This window comes from Pseudopipra pipra, chromosome 1, assembly GCF_036250125.1.
Source record: "Pseudopipra pipra isolate bDixPip1 chromosome 1, bDixPip1.hap1, whole genome shotgun sequence".
Classification (NCBI taxonomy): domain Eukaryota; kingdom Metazoa; phylum Chordata; class Aves; order Passeriformes; family Pipridae; genus Pseudopipra; species Pseudopipra pipra.
Window position 1 is genome coordinate 75695083 of NC_087549.1, and position 16736 is coordinate 75711818.

Here is a 16736-nt window from a genome sequence, read left to right on the forward strand (position 1 = left end):
TGCCTCTCTCCAGGGATGGGCAGAGCAAGCAGCTGCAGGCTGTACTTACTTCAGGCATGAGAAATTAAGCTGTCTGCACCCAGCAGTGATATCTGAAGGTGAAGAACTTTTACACAGGGGAAATCAACAAGAATACTGTGCCAGATGGATGGAAGATTGCTTTATAAGTGAGGAAAGTACGTAGCTTTCTCAAAGCTAAAAAGGCCACTACTAATCAGTCACAGGCAACAGAGTTAGACCCAGTAGCTGCGTGTGGTTTTTGTCAACTTGTAAATCCTTTAAGGGATGATTCCAACATTACCTGCCAAGATTTCCTTTGCAATTCATCTGAGAAAACTGTGCATGGAATACATTCACAAACACTGCATTTTCAGAAAATATTCGTTTTCTATGCATTATGTGAATTCAGTAGTGTTGCATACATGTTTTATCCTCTGAGTATGTATTAAATTCCTTGGTTATGATTGCTATCACTTATTTAGATCTCCATGTTTGAAGAATTCTGTCTGGGACAACTAAATGAAATTTACCTTACTACATGGAACATTTTGCTCAGTTTTGTTTTATAAAAGAATCAGTTGTGTTTTGATTATTTCAAAATAAGGGACCTTAATTTGAAGAAATCTTAGATCTCGCAAAGTATTTGTGAAAAGCTTACAGTGCCATAGGCATACGGTTGTATTGAAGAAAACAGGATTAATTAAGAAACAAAGCCTCTCCTTTCTTTATCCTGGAGATACGAGGACAGGCAGGTTTGTTCTTCAATTCCTTCAGGAGAAAATGCTAACCAGTAATAAAAATGTGAACAGGGCCTGCAGGAGCTAAGGCAGTTGCATGAGGTATTTAAATGTAATGCTTGGAGTCAATGGAGAGTACTCAGTTCCTTTGTGTAAAGGAAAGAAATTTTATCCCTTACACTCCTTTTATTTGTATGTATATGTATATATATTTATAAACACAAACACTTAAGTTCTGTATTGTAGCAGTTTTGTTTCCTGGAAGTGTTTCTGAGTTCAGTTTTGTTCAGTAACTTGTAGCTTTTAATTAAGAAGGTTTGATAGCTGTAATAATTTCATCTCATCAAAACTTGCATAGCAAATACTTTATTTATTAAAAGGAACTCTTTTTCACTGAATGAAATAATTTTATTACTTTAGATTTGGTTCTGCTCTGCATGGGGAAATGTTGTAATGCTTGAGTGTAGAATATTGCTGTCTATTTTGCATCAACAGTAACATTTACAGCTGTCAATAAACTTGTCTATATTTTATTCTTGTTTTGGTACAAGCAGACATACAAAAAAATATGTATTTTTATAGTGGGCTTTTTAATGATTTGCATATTATTTATGAATAGAAATACAAAAACATTACAGCTGAAAGTGATAAATTGTCAAAATGTACATTTTTGTGATCTTGAACATATTAATAGCAGGTGATTAATAAAGATCTAACACAGACAGTGGAATTTACCTCACCAATTTGTATGTCTCCGTCTGAACTAGGTCATCTTGGGCTCTCTGCCTTGTCAGTGGCACACAGACAGCCAGAGGAGTGGGTCTCTACCAGGGAGCTGGCAGTGATCAGCATAAATCTCTCTGCCCTAGATATTTGAAGTTAGGTGAGATTTTGTCCCGGTAATCCAGAAAGGACATATTGAAACAGATCTGCTGGCTTATCAGATGTCAGAGGTAGTAGCCAAATCATGACAGGAACAGAAATGGGATGTGAAGAAAGGAGCTACAGGTGAGGATAATCACAAGTCAGAGATAAATGCAGAGAGAGCTCTACACAGGATCTTAAGAAACATCAAGACAGGCTTGGGGCTGCACTGAGTTTTAATCGGTCATTCTGATAATATATTTTACAGATGTATAAAGCCAGAAATACTAATTTTTACATATAACGAAATACATGTATATTATATATGAAATACATGTGTGTATATATATATAAAAGAAAAATTCATTTAAAAAATCAATCTGAATAAAGTGCATCTGGAACTAACTGGTAGTATGGAAGTGACAGGTGCTGCAGGATCTGTTCCAATCAGTGGCAGAGATAAATCTGCTATACAAATCCGCTATACAAATCCAGAAGCACAGAGTCATTACCAATTTTTTTTTAAATGCAGTGTTGTAGGCAGCTAAAGGCAGGATGTGTTTATTATTTATTGGTTTTAGTTTATCAAGAAGAATAAAACATAATGAAACCTCCGCATTGGATTTGGATTTTTCCCCAAACTTGAAAATGTGTGTTAAGACTTTAACAGAGCAGCTGAAGAAATTTGTATCTTTTATGTGTAATGGAGTAAAAAGTCTTGGGTTTTGAATGGTATCTTTTTTTAAAAACTGCATCTCAAAAAATGTATGAGCCACATTACGTATTTCATTTTATCTGCAAAAGAAATACTGGCAATATTCATTCTTCAGCTCTTAACACTGAAATTGCTTCTTGTCTAGTTTCTGGCTACTGAGGTGAAGCTAACTAAAAATAGCCCAGTCATAGTTTTTTTGTTGCTGGTAAGTTCACCTGCTTAGGCTCAGGATATTGAGTTCAATATTTAGGAAATAGTTTTCAAATGAGGTTTTTAATTTGCTTAAAGCACAGATTTAAGGAATATGTACGATTTCAAAATAGTTCAGTTGTCCAGGAAAATAAACATTTGTCCATTCAAAGCACAGAAAGGACCTGCTGATTTTTATTTTTTTTTGCTGGTAGTTGGATTTCCCTGTCCCTCTATACTTCACCAATCTTACAGCTGTTCCACCAGTGACCCTGTTACATTAGTGCCATTACAGCACTAATTTTTTTTCGGAGTCTTCATTTTTCTGAAAAGCTGCTGATTTTGAGGAAAAGGTAAAGCTAGAGTTTTGGTGCCACAGAAGCCTTGGTCCTTCCCTCTTGGCTTGTGGGGTTTCAGGGTGCTTGAAGGACTCCCTGGCAGGAGACAAACTTTCATTTTGGGCCTGTTTTGTGAGAGGGCAGGGTTTGGGTCTTTGAGGGTCCCTTGAAATTACTTTGGAGAGGAGCCTGGTGTGGTTTCTGGGCTGGAGGGGTGCTGCCTCACTAAGTGGCCTTTGTTCATGTTCATAGCATTCCTTGTGGTGTTAGTCCAACCCTGCTCTTGGCCAGCGATGGAGCAGGCAGCCTTGCAGAGGCTTTTTTAGAGATTTGTCAGAAGATTTCTGAGGAAACTCACATGCCCCAGAGATAGGAGGTGATGATGTACCCATCAGGGACAGGAGATAAATACAGAAAACTTCTCTTCCTGGGGCTTGACTGATTTTCATCTCTCTTCATGAACCACAGAACTTTGGGTCAGGTCTGTGTCAGCCAGGGCTAGTGAGTGAGGAGGACAGCTGGGGCATTGCTGGGAGCTGTGGCACTGGGTTGTGCATGCTGAACAGTGCTGCTGGGAGGGAAAACTGAAAAACATGAAAGAGATAGAATGGGTCCTGGATGCTTTCATCTTCTGACATATCCCGATTTTGCATAATTCAAAGGTTAATGCCTTGGGAGGGCAATTAACCAAAATGTCTTACTCTCTAGTAAAGCATTTGGCCATAGTTCAACTCTATTGAAATGGGCAGGCAACTAAGTTGAATGCACTTGTGCAAGTTTGTGTGCAGTAACTGCTGAAGTCTCTAGCACATATAGCAGCTAATAATTCCCTGTGCCTTTGAGTCAAGTTTTCACGTTCAACTGAGTATTTTCCCCATGGTAGTAATTTACAGGACTGTGATTGTGTGTGTTGAGCAACCTGGTCTAGGGGAAGGTGTTCCTGCCCATGGCAGGGGGATTGGAACTAGATGATCTCTGAGATCCTTTCCAACCCAAACCATTCTGTGATTCTATAGTCTTAAATATGTTGAAAATTATCATCCTTTGAGTTTCAGATGACAAATACAGCATTTAGCTATGAAGGATTTTGTGTCTTTTTTATCTATCTAGTAGATGGCTTCCAAGCATCAGAAAATGTACTTTAATAAGCTCTGTTCTCCTGGCAATTCTTTCATTGTCACACTTGTCCAGATGACAGTGGTGGGTTCACCCCAGCCAACAGTCAGGTACCCATACAGCTGCTTGCTTGCTCAATTCCCACACCAGCAGGACGGGGACAAAACCAGGAAGAACAGGTGCAAGTAAGCTTTTAGGCTAAGATAAAGATAGGGAAATCACTGTCATGGGCAAAATGAACTCAACTTGGGAAATTTAACTTAATTTATTGTCAATTAGCATAAGTAATTACAGATTTGGGTATTGGGAAACTTAAAAAAAGACAAACGTTAGAACACTTAGGGAAAAAACATCCCTCCTTCTTTCCCAGGCTCAACTTCCCTCCAGACTCCTCTCGACACCCTTGTTATCACCACAGGTCACACTCAGTCCCATCAGTGAGGCAATGAGCAGCATGAGGGGGTGTGCAGTCAGGATGTAGTGATTTCTCTCTGCCCTTCCTCATTTCCGACTCATCCAATACTGCAGTGTGAGTACTTAACAGGCTGCAGTCTCTCCCTTCTAAGGTATACCTGCTCCAATGGTGGCTTGGGATAAGTAAGTTCTAAAATACTTGGTATGTTACGTATTAATTACCAATTTTATAAAAATCTGGTCAGCTTAATATTCTATCCATGCTACCAGAGGGGGAAAAAAAAAAAGTAAATCTATGTTTTTGCTGTCTTCCCTCTTTGCTTCTTTAATGTGCTATCACATGAGCCTGTATTTTTACAGGACATGGATTAGAATAGAGCAAAAGGGCCTGGAGAAAGAGGCTCAGAAGGTATGGAATTAAAATCAATCCTGGAGTAATTCTGGACCTCACACAGGAGATACATGGGAGTTCAAGTGATCAGCTAATGGTTAAGAAGAAGATATGGAAGAGACACAGTGAGGAAAAGTAAGCAAATTCATGGAGGAAGACTTGGCAAGTCCATGAATACTACATAGAAAGTGTACTTGCAGCTTTTCTTGCCCTGTGGCCTAAAACATGATACGTGACTAGATGACGCCTACTGTAATTTAAGCTTTTCTCTGCTGCCCTTTCAAAATAGAGGACTTCACTGCTGGGAGGGGGGTCTCTGGAAGTGTAGAGGTGTTTCTTGCCTTTCCTGTGTGGATGGTTTTGGGCTTCCTCTTCATTTGTCTGGCATTTGCAGTGCTTCTGTTGCTGCAGCAGCAGGGATGATACAGCCAAGAAACACTTCAGCCACGTTCTGCTGAAGTTCGGAATGGAACTTGAGTGGAACTGCATGATTTTGTTTCACAGGTTGTGAAAAGCCCATCTAATCAGGGAGTATGGCTGGTCAAACTGGACCACATCTCTGTCTTCAGGGTCACCAAAGGTATATTCAGGGAAATGGTGAACTCTCTCATTAGCCTTCTCATCTTAGCTTTGAGCGTGGGAGCTTAAGAATCTTCAGTGACAGGCATCTAATCCTCAATACATTATCTAAGTAAAGGAGAAAAGTGGGAGTCAAACTTTACAGCCTCAGCATACCCAACAAGGTGAATTTCTTCACATCACAACATTTGGTGTGAGCATAACTCAGGAAAGCTGCAGATACAGGTATCTGGAGTTGAGATATTCCTTAGAGCTTCCACCAAAGTCACGAGAACACAAGCAAAACGGTGCAGTAACTGCCATGGGATGTTCTCTCTGGGTTAGTAGCACAAAGCGTCTGTGGGTGTTGGACAAAAAATGTGAACATGTTGGCTGGTTGTTCTTTTTTTTTAAATAACACATGCAAACTACACAAGGTTTTGGTTGTGTTTCGTACAGCTCCAGAAGTGCTGGAGTATAATAATTCCAATTATTTATTTAATAATTTATTTATTTAATAATTTATTTAGTAATTCCAATACTTTATTTATTAAAAGGAACTCCTTTTCACTGAATGAAATAATTTTAGGCAGGAAAAGGCAGGAAAAAAAGGTGTGACAGTTCAAACTGTAGAAATGTTATTACAGATGTATTTGAAAAAGGGATCAGACATGTTTCCAGACTGTAAGAGTGATTTAATTAATGGAGTTCACAGCAGCAATAGTCAGAAAAGCTAGTTGTATCATTTTGTCCAGCAAGTGCAACTGATCTAGGGACACAGAGTACTGCACAGAAAAAATATTATACAGTTAGGAGTCAAATTAGAGCTATTTGAGTTCCAGCTGCTGGTAGCCCAGTACTTTAGAAACACAAGAAGGAGAGGTGAATAAAATAAGATACATAATTTAAATAAAAATAGAACACCATTCATGTGGAAAGCCACCAGCCTATTTATTGGTGGATATTTTATTGCCCTTTTCAGAAAAAAGACGTTAACCTGAACAAAATTCAGCACAATTAAGTGCATAAAATACTGGTTTTGACAAAGGGTTTATTACATAAATGAATCGGTATGGTGACTGTACCTTTGTGAGTCCCAAATGTGAAATATTAATAGAAAAACACATTGATATTAATGGTTTCATGACAGCTATATTTTTGAAGATGGTTAAAAAAAAGGAATTATAGTTGTAGATAATTTTAGTGCCCTCGATGCATGTAATTTAGTAACAAAGCAAATGATTCCTCTGAGATGCTGCCAGCAATTAGAAATACCCAGTTTCTTGCCAAGCATTAAAACCTGCAGCCTTTGAGTGAAGTCACTTCTCGTCCTACACTTCTAAATTCCATTAAGACTACAGAGTTGACCCTTTTTTATTTTTTTCCCTCTGCAGTTTTTGAGGAAGCTGAGTGGAAAAGGGAGTACAGTAACTACCCTCTGGTCTCAATCTATAGCAAGGGCATGAACAGGAGGAGAATCGCAAGTATTTCTTTAATTTCTGTCTGTGAGACAGAGAATTTCTGGTGCTGCATTTCAGTCCAGGCATATGATCTGCAAGGCCTACTTTTGTATATTTTTCTTACTGATTAACACAAGCTATGTAGAGCTAACACAACACTGCCTGTCTCGCCTCTCATCCAGGGCTGCTTAATATTTTGGATTTAAACCTGCAGTTTAAACCACAATTTAACTGGTATCCAGTATCTCTTCGCACATGGAAGTTGCATTGAGTCTTAACAGAAGGTTGCTTGATGCCACAAGGTACTGGAAATTGGGATCTTGGCTATCCAGCTTGCTTGACATTCTTAAACAAAGCTAAGCAACTGATGCTTTCATAGAAGTAGGATTAATTAGATTACGGAGATAAATTAGTAGATTAATATTTTACCATTTTTGGCTGTTTAGAACATTGGTACAAAGTAATTTTGAGATTTTTTATTAGAAAATGAATGGGGAAAAAGAGTTTGGAATGGGCTGCCCCGGGAAGTAGTGGATTCTCCGTCCCTGGAGATTTTTAAGATGAGACTGGATGTGGCACTTAGTCCCATGGTCTAGTAACCGCAGTGGTAGTGGATCAAGGGTTGGACTTGATGATCTTGGAGGTCCCTTCCAACCCAGCTGATTCTATGATTCTATGATATCTCAGTTGCAGCACACATTCCATATATATGTCATCACCTCCTAGGTGACACATGTCCAGATTTAGCAGTGCCTAGTCTTTTCACATACTGGTAAACACGCCACTTGGATTGCCTGGGTGAGCTCTTCCAGGTGGGATTGGATGAAAAATGTAATCCCAGAACCTGGGGCCAGAATAGGAATCCATGACATTCATTTCAGGCCTGTTGAATCAAGAGAGCAAATGCCACTCTAGCTCATTCTACAGACCTGAGCTAAGAAAACATCCTGTGCATGTTACAGGATTATGACAATTAGTGAATAAAGGGGGTTTCCATCCAGAAATCCCTCCTTTGTCAGACAGGAAAGCACCTAGCACTATTCTCTTCCTCTCATTTCATTCTTAGTGTGTTAAAATTCACTGGTCTTTGAGTTGTGAGGTTTAAAGTTTAAGAATGGACATTGTATAATTTTATTCTAGTTCAAAGGAGAGCATATTTTTCAGGAAAGGTATTACATTTAATCTTTAAATCATTCAGTGAGCTAATCCACCAATGAATTACCTGTACTTTTAAAAGCATATGCCTTTTTTCAGCTGTCTGGCTACATCTTCCTGTCAGTGAATTCTGATACGCCTTTCTCCGTTTCACTAAAACACCAAATAGCAAGTATGGATTTTCCTAACAGAATGTGATCAAATCCACCTTAACCTTTTTCCTGGTTAAACTTAACAGATACCACTCATTCTAAGATTCATCTTCTATCTTCTAATCTCTCCCTTAATGCAATTAGGAATTCCTCCTTCATGTATTCCAAATATTAGCACAGGGTTTAGCACTTGAATCAGTCTTGCAAGAGCACTGTGTAAAGAGAAAATAATAGAAAAACTTCATTTGTGTCTGGGATTCCTCTGTCTCTACACCCAACAACTGTAACAAGATCTATCTGTTTATTCCCCAAAGTCCTCGTTTTTAGCTGAAATGTAAATGAACATTTTCCATACTCTGAGGCAGAATCTATCCCTAAGTGCAAGGTTGGTCTGAGATGTGGAAGATTGACTTGCCAGCCAGTGTTGTCAGGCTGGTAAGATGGCTGGGGAGCACTGAAAACTGACAGTATTTTAGGTCTGGGATACCACAAAGCCTATGGCCAGTTCTCTATGCACATGTTCAGCTGCAAACCGTTGAGGACTGAGAGAATTTACTGCATCCTAAGGCTGGGACTATGGCTGTTTTTAAGCCTGACAGCAGTACATATACAGCTTATGTACTTGGTGTGGTTTGTGTCTCCAGATGATGTGTGTTACCACAGGACCTTTCATGTAAATCTGCAGAAGTCTGAACTGGGTAAATTAAAGTCAGCTAAACAGAACCATGTCCTTGGTGTGATAATGCAAATCAGGACCATAAATGTTATTTAGTTTATTCTATAATCTGAGAAAGGGAATCACACTGTAGGTTTGGGTTTGGGTTTTTTTGATTGATTGATTCAAATAAAGATACAAATAAGCCTCATATAGAAAAATTATCTGGCACTGGTGGTCAAAAAAACAAATACTCTAAAAGTCAGAGAGACAAATCAAGAATCCAGAGAAAAAAAAAAACAACAACCAACAGCAACAAAGACAAAGAATGCAAAAACAATAGCAAAAGATTACTTATTTCTAGAATGGAGAATCAACACAGAGGACTAGTTTTCTCAAAGGCAAAGAGAAGTAGAATTCCAGTGTTACTGTGCCAATCTTCCTAGGCATAAAAAATGTGCAGTGAGGAGGGATGGAAAGGATTTGCTCCAATGCTACAGAATTACTAGCATTTTTTATGTCTTTGCACTCCCTACACTTTGCAGGCTCCTGGACAGCTACACTGCTCAGGCTCATTCTGGTGAATTAATCTCAAATAACAAGACAGCATTTTCAGTACTGTCATGCTCTTTTTTTATACTCAGTAATGTGAGTATAGGTACCTTAATTTTTTTTGAATGGCATGGCAAATTGTATTCAGCTGACTTGACTTGACCAGGAAACGCAAAAGTAGATGGTGTTACTCGAGGGAGGAGACAGATGCAAATAAACCACAGTCATCAACTAGCTGTTTCTTTGCTACAGTCTAGCTGTAAGATTTGTTCAGAAGTTTTTTAAAAGCCAACTATTCCAGCATCAAGTAAGAAATTCACTGGAGACATTTTTGAGGTTTGGGTGGGGTTTTTTTTAGGTGGGGTTTGTTTGGTTGGTTGGTTTTTATTTGAAACAGCAGGTACAGTTACATGTCCTAATAAAGGAAGGTATTTGGGAAACATTAAATATAGGTAAATACTATTTAACAATGGTGGTGGCAAGTCGAAATACATATGTATAAATTATAAATAATACATAAGACTATATAAATCTAAATAATCTAAATGCATATAATTTTCAATGTGAGATATGCAGTAAAGAAATCCATAACTCAAAAAAACTAATTAAATAAAAGAATAAACAAAGTTAACCTGTCAGAATTTTGGATGAACTATTTATTAGCTATAAAGGATGTTATTGTAATTACATGTATGTGAGGTAAAATATGCAGTTGCTTTTCTAAGCATGTTCTTGCTAGGTCTCTTGTGTCAGCAATGCTAAACATTAACTAGTCTTATCTCACTCACTTTCTCTTTTCTACACCGCTTGTGGAAATGATTTGGAAACTATCCAGCAATAAGAGGTTCCTGTTCTGACCGGAGGGTTTTTTTAGGGGGAAGTTGTTTGTTTTTTCCTGCTGCTGTCACATAGGTTAATCTGCTTTATTTGTTTAATTTAGTTGTGGATGTCACTGTTGCTTACTGTAAAATGGGCTTTTTCATGTTTCTGGTATAGCCCTTGTTTTGCTATTTCTCATTTTTTTTCCCCCTAAGGAATTGAGCTGCTGCACAGAGACTTAATCCTACTGTTACAGCCTCCCAAAGGATCTCTATTTCAGGGGTCTCTCTACTCTGTTCTATTTCAATATATATTATGGATCAGTTCAACCCTCCTATTCAGATTTTTTTTTATTAACTGAAAATTTCCCATATGTTTTGAGAAGATTTAAGAACAGTACCACAGTAAAGAGTTTATGCTGTTGCTGAGACTTAAGATCTACTTCTTGATGGAAGCCAGTGTATGTCGCCAGCTGCACCGAGAAGAATGCTTATACCATCCACAAAAACAATTATAGTATCACAGCTGGAAGAGGGGTAATGGATGTGAGCTTCAGTAGCCCTGATCTTCCTTGTTGAGGGAGGCTAATGCAAGGTCAAGCCAGAAACAGAGAGCTGCTTCTTGCCAGGGAGCATGGACCAAAGGCCATGAGCTAGCCAGGAGCTAGCATCAACAAGTGGGAGTCTGAGGAGTTGATCAGCTGGAGAGCAGTTGCACAGCAGGCATAAATACATTCCTTGGTTCAATCAAGTGTGTGCAAGGGCAGCTACATCTAAGCAACTCCAAAGGCTTGTTCATTAGGTAGACTTATGATCATCAGCTGAGAGGGATTTGTTCCAAATGAATGGATTGAGTTCACTTGATCAATGAACTGAAAAGATCCTGAGGCTGATTTGTTAACTCATTAGAGAAAATATGGCCTTTTTTTTTCCTTTTGGAAAACAGTAAAGGGGACAATTGAATTTGAGTGCTGTAATAAAATCCCCTTAGCTTCTTGATTTTTTTATACTTAAATACACGTTTTATCATACTCTTGCATACTCTGGGATATTCTTTGAGATGTTTTATTATTTCAGTAACCCAACTTAACGTTGCTTCTCTCACTGTCTTGACCTTACACACAGCCTCACAAAGTACATCTGACTACAAAAGACACCTCTCACTAGATTTTAAGCTAGGCTTGCCATCTGTATAGCTGACAAGGGTGGTCTCTCTGTTCTCCTTGGTGATTGCGCAGATGAGCTTTTATCACATCACCTAGCAAATGTGATAGATGCAGACATGTCAGACTCCCCAGGCAGAACGTTACAACTCATCACTTGATTTCATCTTGAGCACTTTTCCCAGACAACGCCATATGGCGGTTTTGATTTTACTGTTGGTCTTTTATCTTGCTTTATTACTCTCAGGAGGTTGTGCAGATTCATGACCATGCTCACTAAAGAGGAGATCACAGCATTTCAAAGGAGAAGCTAGTGGCCCTGTCACCAACTGCATGGTTCTCAATAGAGACCTGTGTCTGCTGTTACTACTAGTAGAATTTTTTCCCTGAAAAAACCAGCCTGATGTTGCAGGCCAGAGTCAGTTTTAGCAGCAGCAGCAACCATGCTGTTTTACACATGCAAAATGCTACTTTTTTCTGGTATCTTATGAAAACACCACCCACTCATTTTCTTCATTACAGTATAATAAAAATGCAAACACCTTTTGCAGATTTAATGTAAAAACGGGAGCAGTAACTCTAGTTCTAATCTTTCTCTTTACGCTGAAAATAAAATGAATATTCAACCAATCAATAAAGGAAATACATGCTTGATACTACGGGTGGAGAAGATGGGCCAACTCACATAGGTATGTTTCTTAAATTTGTGTCTCATGAAACTGCTAGAATTTTGCATTTAGTATCACTACTTGGCTTCTATAGACCTATATATCCTCTCTCTCTCTCTTTTTTTTTTGTTTGTTTTGTTTTGTTTTAATATGGAAACTGGAAAGTCCAAAAAGGCATGAAATATACAAAATGTTATGGCAGGTTTAGTTAATTAATTGAGCCACTAAGTATGTTCTTGGTCTGGCCAACCGTCAGCAGGACATATTGCTCGTTTATTCTGACATATTAATTGATGAGAATGTTGGTTTACTGACAGCACTCTAAAAAAAAATTTTCTATAGAGGGGGACATGATGTCCTCTTTGTTTAATAATGAAAAAAATTAGCTACATCATACTGTAACTTCTTTTAATAAATATTTTTATCAAATTAATAGACAATATATTTATTCATTTTAATAATGCATTTTCAAGCTTGTTCAAAAAAATGTGAAGTGGGTTTCTAAAGGTGCCTTTGTTTTTTTTCTTTTTGTGAAGACTTGTGACTTAAGTTGTTTAGACTGGTGCACAACGAAAAAATAATGACAGTTTTTAAATTTGCAAACAGCCATAATTTTTACCAATGATGTATAGGTTATACTGATATGACTCACACATTCTCCATTTTCTGTTCAGGGGACTGAAAAAAACCCACCTACTGCACCAAAGCCAAAACCTACATATTTTTCTCAGTTGTTTAAAAAAGGAACATAGGGTGCTGGAACTGCCTTTTTGCTTGATGGACAGCAGCATGCCAATTTAGAGCTCACTCTAGGAAAATACAAACCTAAAAACTGTACAAGTGGAAAGCCATTCTTTATGTACCAGGGAGGAGACATATCTTTTTAAGAATACATCTCCAAAAACTCAAATGAATTCAGGGATGCTGGAGGACAAAAGCACTCATGGGTAATATGTAATTACAGAAGTATATAACAGATACTGTACTGCCCATTTGACTTTTACTGGTGGGTTTTTCCCATCTGTTTTTCTTCCGAACTCTATTCTCCGATAGTCACCTGAAGAACTGATCACCCAGAGGTTTCTAATCATACTCCTGAAAACTTCAGAGCCATTTTCAAGTAGTGTACTCTAATTAGTATAGCAAAGAAGATAATAACTGTTGGCAAGCACCAAGATACATTAAATAAGGTAAAAAGAATCAAAATATTTTTTCATGGTGTTTGGTGGGTTCTTTTTGTATCAAAACCTCAGCTGCTCGTGTCCTTTACCATAAAGTAACAAGTACAGAAATATTTCAGACCTACAAAATATATCTTGTTTTGCACTGAATATCTTTGTTGTGTATATTCACAAACTTTTTAAAGGACGCTAAAGTTGCTTCAGCTAAAAATGATTAAAAATTTAATCCACTTTGACTGTATGTAAGAAACAGTTCTTTGTTGTAAACTTATATTTAAAAAGACAACATTCTAAAAAATCCTGAACACTCCACCTCCTCCTTACAAACAGTAACAATAAAAAAGAGCAAAGTCTTTTGGAAGAGAATAATGTGTGTATCAGCCAGGAATCAAGGTTCACTTTCCTATACAAAGCTGTAAGCAATGAACACTGATGCATTTTATGACTCTGTAAGTCTGTAAGGCTGTCAGAGTCTTCCAGGTAAAAAGGTTTTGCTTTGCAAAGGTCCTTAACTCTCCTGAGTTGAGAAAGTCAGAAACCCAAAATACCGCGTGGTGCTGCTGCTTCACTGAGTGCTTTGTAATCCTTTCAGTATGTCAGCCTGGGGAAAAAATAGTTTAGGAATTCTAAGCAGTTTGGGCAAAAGTATATTAAGCTGCAATATTTTCTTCAGTTTTGGTATATACTAATACATTTTTGTTGTGGGTTTTTTGTGTTAAGTTTTTTTAATAATCTTTATTGGGATATATACTCTTATTTGTACTGGCAAAGTGCAATAGTTGTACCTTACACTTATCAAAGGATATGAAGAACTTACAGTAATAAGTAAACTCTGCTGAACTCATTCCAGTGGAATCAGTAAGCCAGAGATACGTTCTTGGAAAACTATGAGTTATAACACAGAACTGCATTACTCTGGAAGTAGTGCTTGCTGATTTTCTTCACTCACATTCACTTGATTGTGACATTTACTTTGGTACCTCAGGGTTGAGAACTGAAATATCAATTTTATTTTCAGCTAGGAGGCTGAATCTCACTTCTTCCATTGGTATAGGAGCTACTCGGGCTTCCCACTGGAAATTATGACAATAGGAGAACTAGAATTCTAAGTGAAATAGATCTATTAATAGATCACATACAGGACAACTGGCATGACTTTCGGTTTTTACTGTAGACTTCAGTGATAATTAGTTGTCTGCCTCCTTTGCAGATGGAAGTTTGAAAATACAAGTTTTAAGTGTTCTGGAAGTAATACAAAGATCTTGGGTTTACATGTCTAAATTCTGCTTAAGCCACATTCTCAAAAAATAGTCTTAAAGAGTAACATGACTATTTTAATATCTTCCACAACAGCAAACAGCTGTTCCCTTTTTTTTTTCTGCATAGATACATCTACCTTGCTTGATCTTCATATACAGTGACTTTTCTATGAATACGTCAACACTGTTCTTTCAAACTGACTTCAGTAATTCAACAGAATCCTATACACATTCTTCTTTCAGTACTTTTGTAATTTGTTCACACACATATATTATTTACCAATACTGAAAAGCAAGATGCTACCTCTGCCCTGAAGACTTTGAAAAGGGCAACTGGCCTCTGTTGGAAAATACAGCATTTATCATTGTATATGAGAGATCTTGTATGGCCCAAGCTCTAAATGAAGTACATATGACTAACATTTTATTCTTCCATCATCCATGCAAAATATCTGTAGCAGTAGTGTGAAAAAAAAGTAAACACTGAATGGCTGTTTTATCCAGTGCACTTAATAGTTTATGTTAACCTGTTGCTCAGAAATGTTACATAATTTGAGCAAATGAGACTTTTTTTAAATTACACATACCTATTTCAATATGGAATTGAGTATACAAATCACAAAGGAGTCTCTTTGTTTTGAGGGGTCTATTTGTTTAAAAATAGATCGTCTTAAAAAAAATGAAGAACTCATCACTTTCACAGTCTTTAGAAAGCAAACTTCAAGACGCTATGCCCAAGTCCCTTTGTCTTTTCAACTTGGTAATACTTGTAAAAAAAAAAGAAAGACATTTTTCTTTATTTACTCTGCATTATTCTAGACATATTTGTATACAATCTTACTGAACTTTTGTTATCCTTGTTTCTTTTTTCTTTAATGTTAAATTAGCTAGCATTGTTGCATGTTAATTGACAGCTACTGCCTTCTGTCTTGGAATTTCTGCAACCTGGAAGGCAATGACTAATACACAACTCTTTTGCCACACTTGATCTTGTGAAATGTGTCATGGAACTTATCAATTATTTCCAGATACTATATATCTGGAATATACACATCAACACTAAACATAAAAATACCCCTTGCTAAGAAAATAAGTGTCACATATGCTTGCAACGTATTGTTTACAGGAGGCAGAGAGAAATCTTATTTCAAGTAATGCAAACACAAAGGTTTATCAGGAAAATCTCTCCTTTGGGTATTTAGTTTTGGTCTTTTTGTGGTGAAGAGAAAAAAAACATTTAATCATGTGATTCACATAAGCCCTGTCTGTAAGCAGCTAAATACCAGATGACAGAGACTGCACCCATTCTGGCAAGCTCACATGGTATGGCACACACTATTGTAATGTAGCCTGAAATATGGCACCATACCATGGTTTTCATCTCATAATTCTCGAGAAATGAAATACAATTTGCTGTTCAGGAACTTTGTGTTACAAGGAAACAGTGCCAAATAGAGCCTGCATGGAATTTACAAATTTAATTTCATAACTAGGTATAGTTTATCTATTTTTCAGTGTTATTTTATAACACGCTATTTTGCCCATCATGGTGAAATAGGTCTAGGTTGCTATTTCACCCATGGAATTTTTCTGCTCTGTACTCTTCTGAGGGGTTGTGAAATGGTCAGCCAAAACATCTCTCTCATGAAGTTGCTGAGAGAATAGGAAAAGCAGGTAACTAACAAACAAAGAAAGTATGGAATCTTAAAAAGGAGGCAACTGTAATGATTCTTAAATGCTACACAATCTAAATTATTTAAATGATGGGAACATAGGAAACAGTTTGGGGTATATTTCAAGTGGACTAGCTGTTTGAGCACAAGTAATTCTGAAATGGCCAATGTGAAACAAGAATGCATTTGGAGACAAACCTGTCAGACAGTTGTTCTAAAGGAGATGTCATTGTCAAGAGCAATCCAACACAAATTTGATCAAAAAAAAAGAGCAGCGATTAAGAAAAACCCCTAAGTAATGGGTTTTTTCTTTTCTTCAAACATTCATGATACTCATGTTCAGAGTGTACCCTGGGAAACAGCCCTTGAAAACAAAGGGGTCCAGGAGGGATGGATGTACTTCAAAAAGCAAGTTTTGAAAGCACAGGAGCAGGCTGTCCCACTGTGCCGAAAGGCGAGCCAGCGGGAAAGATTACCGGTCTGGCTGAACAGGGAGATTTTGAAAGAAATTAGGGTAAAGAAGAGAGCCTACCAATTATGGAAAAAAGGGCTGACTACTCATAGTTAGGTCATGTAGAAAGAAAATTAGAGGGACGAAGGCACAACTTGAACTGAATCTCACCACCTCTGTGAAGGATAACAAAAAGTCCTTCTAAAGATACATCAGTAGCAAAAGGA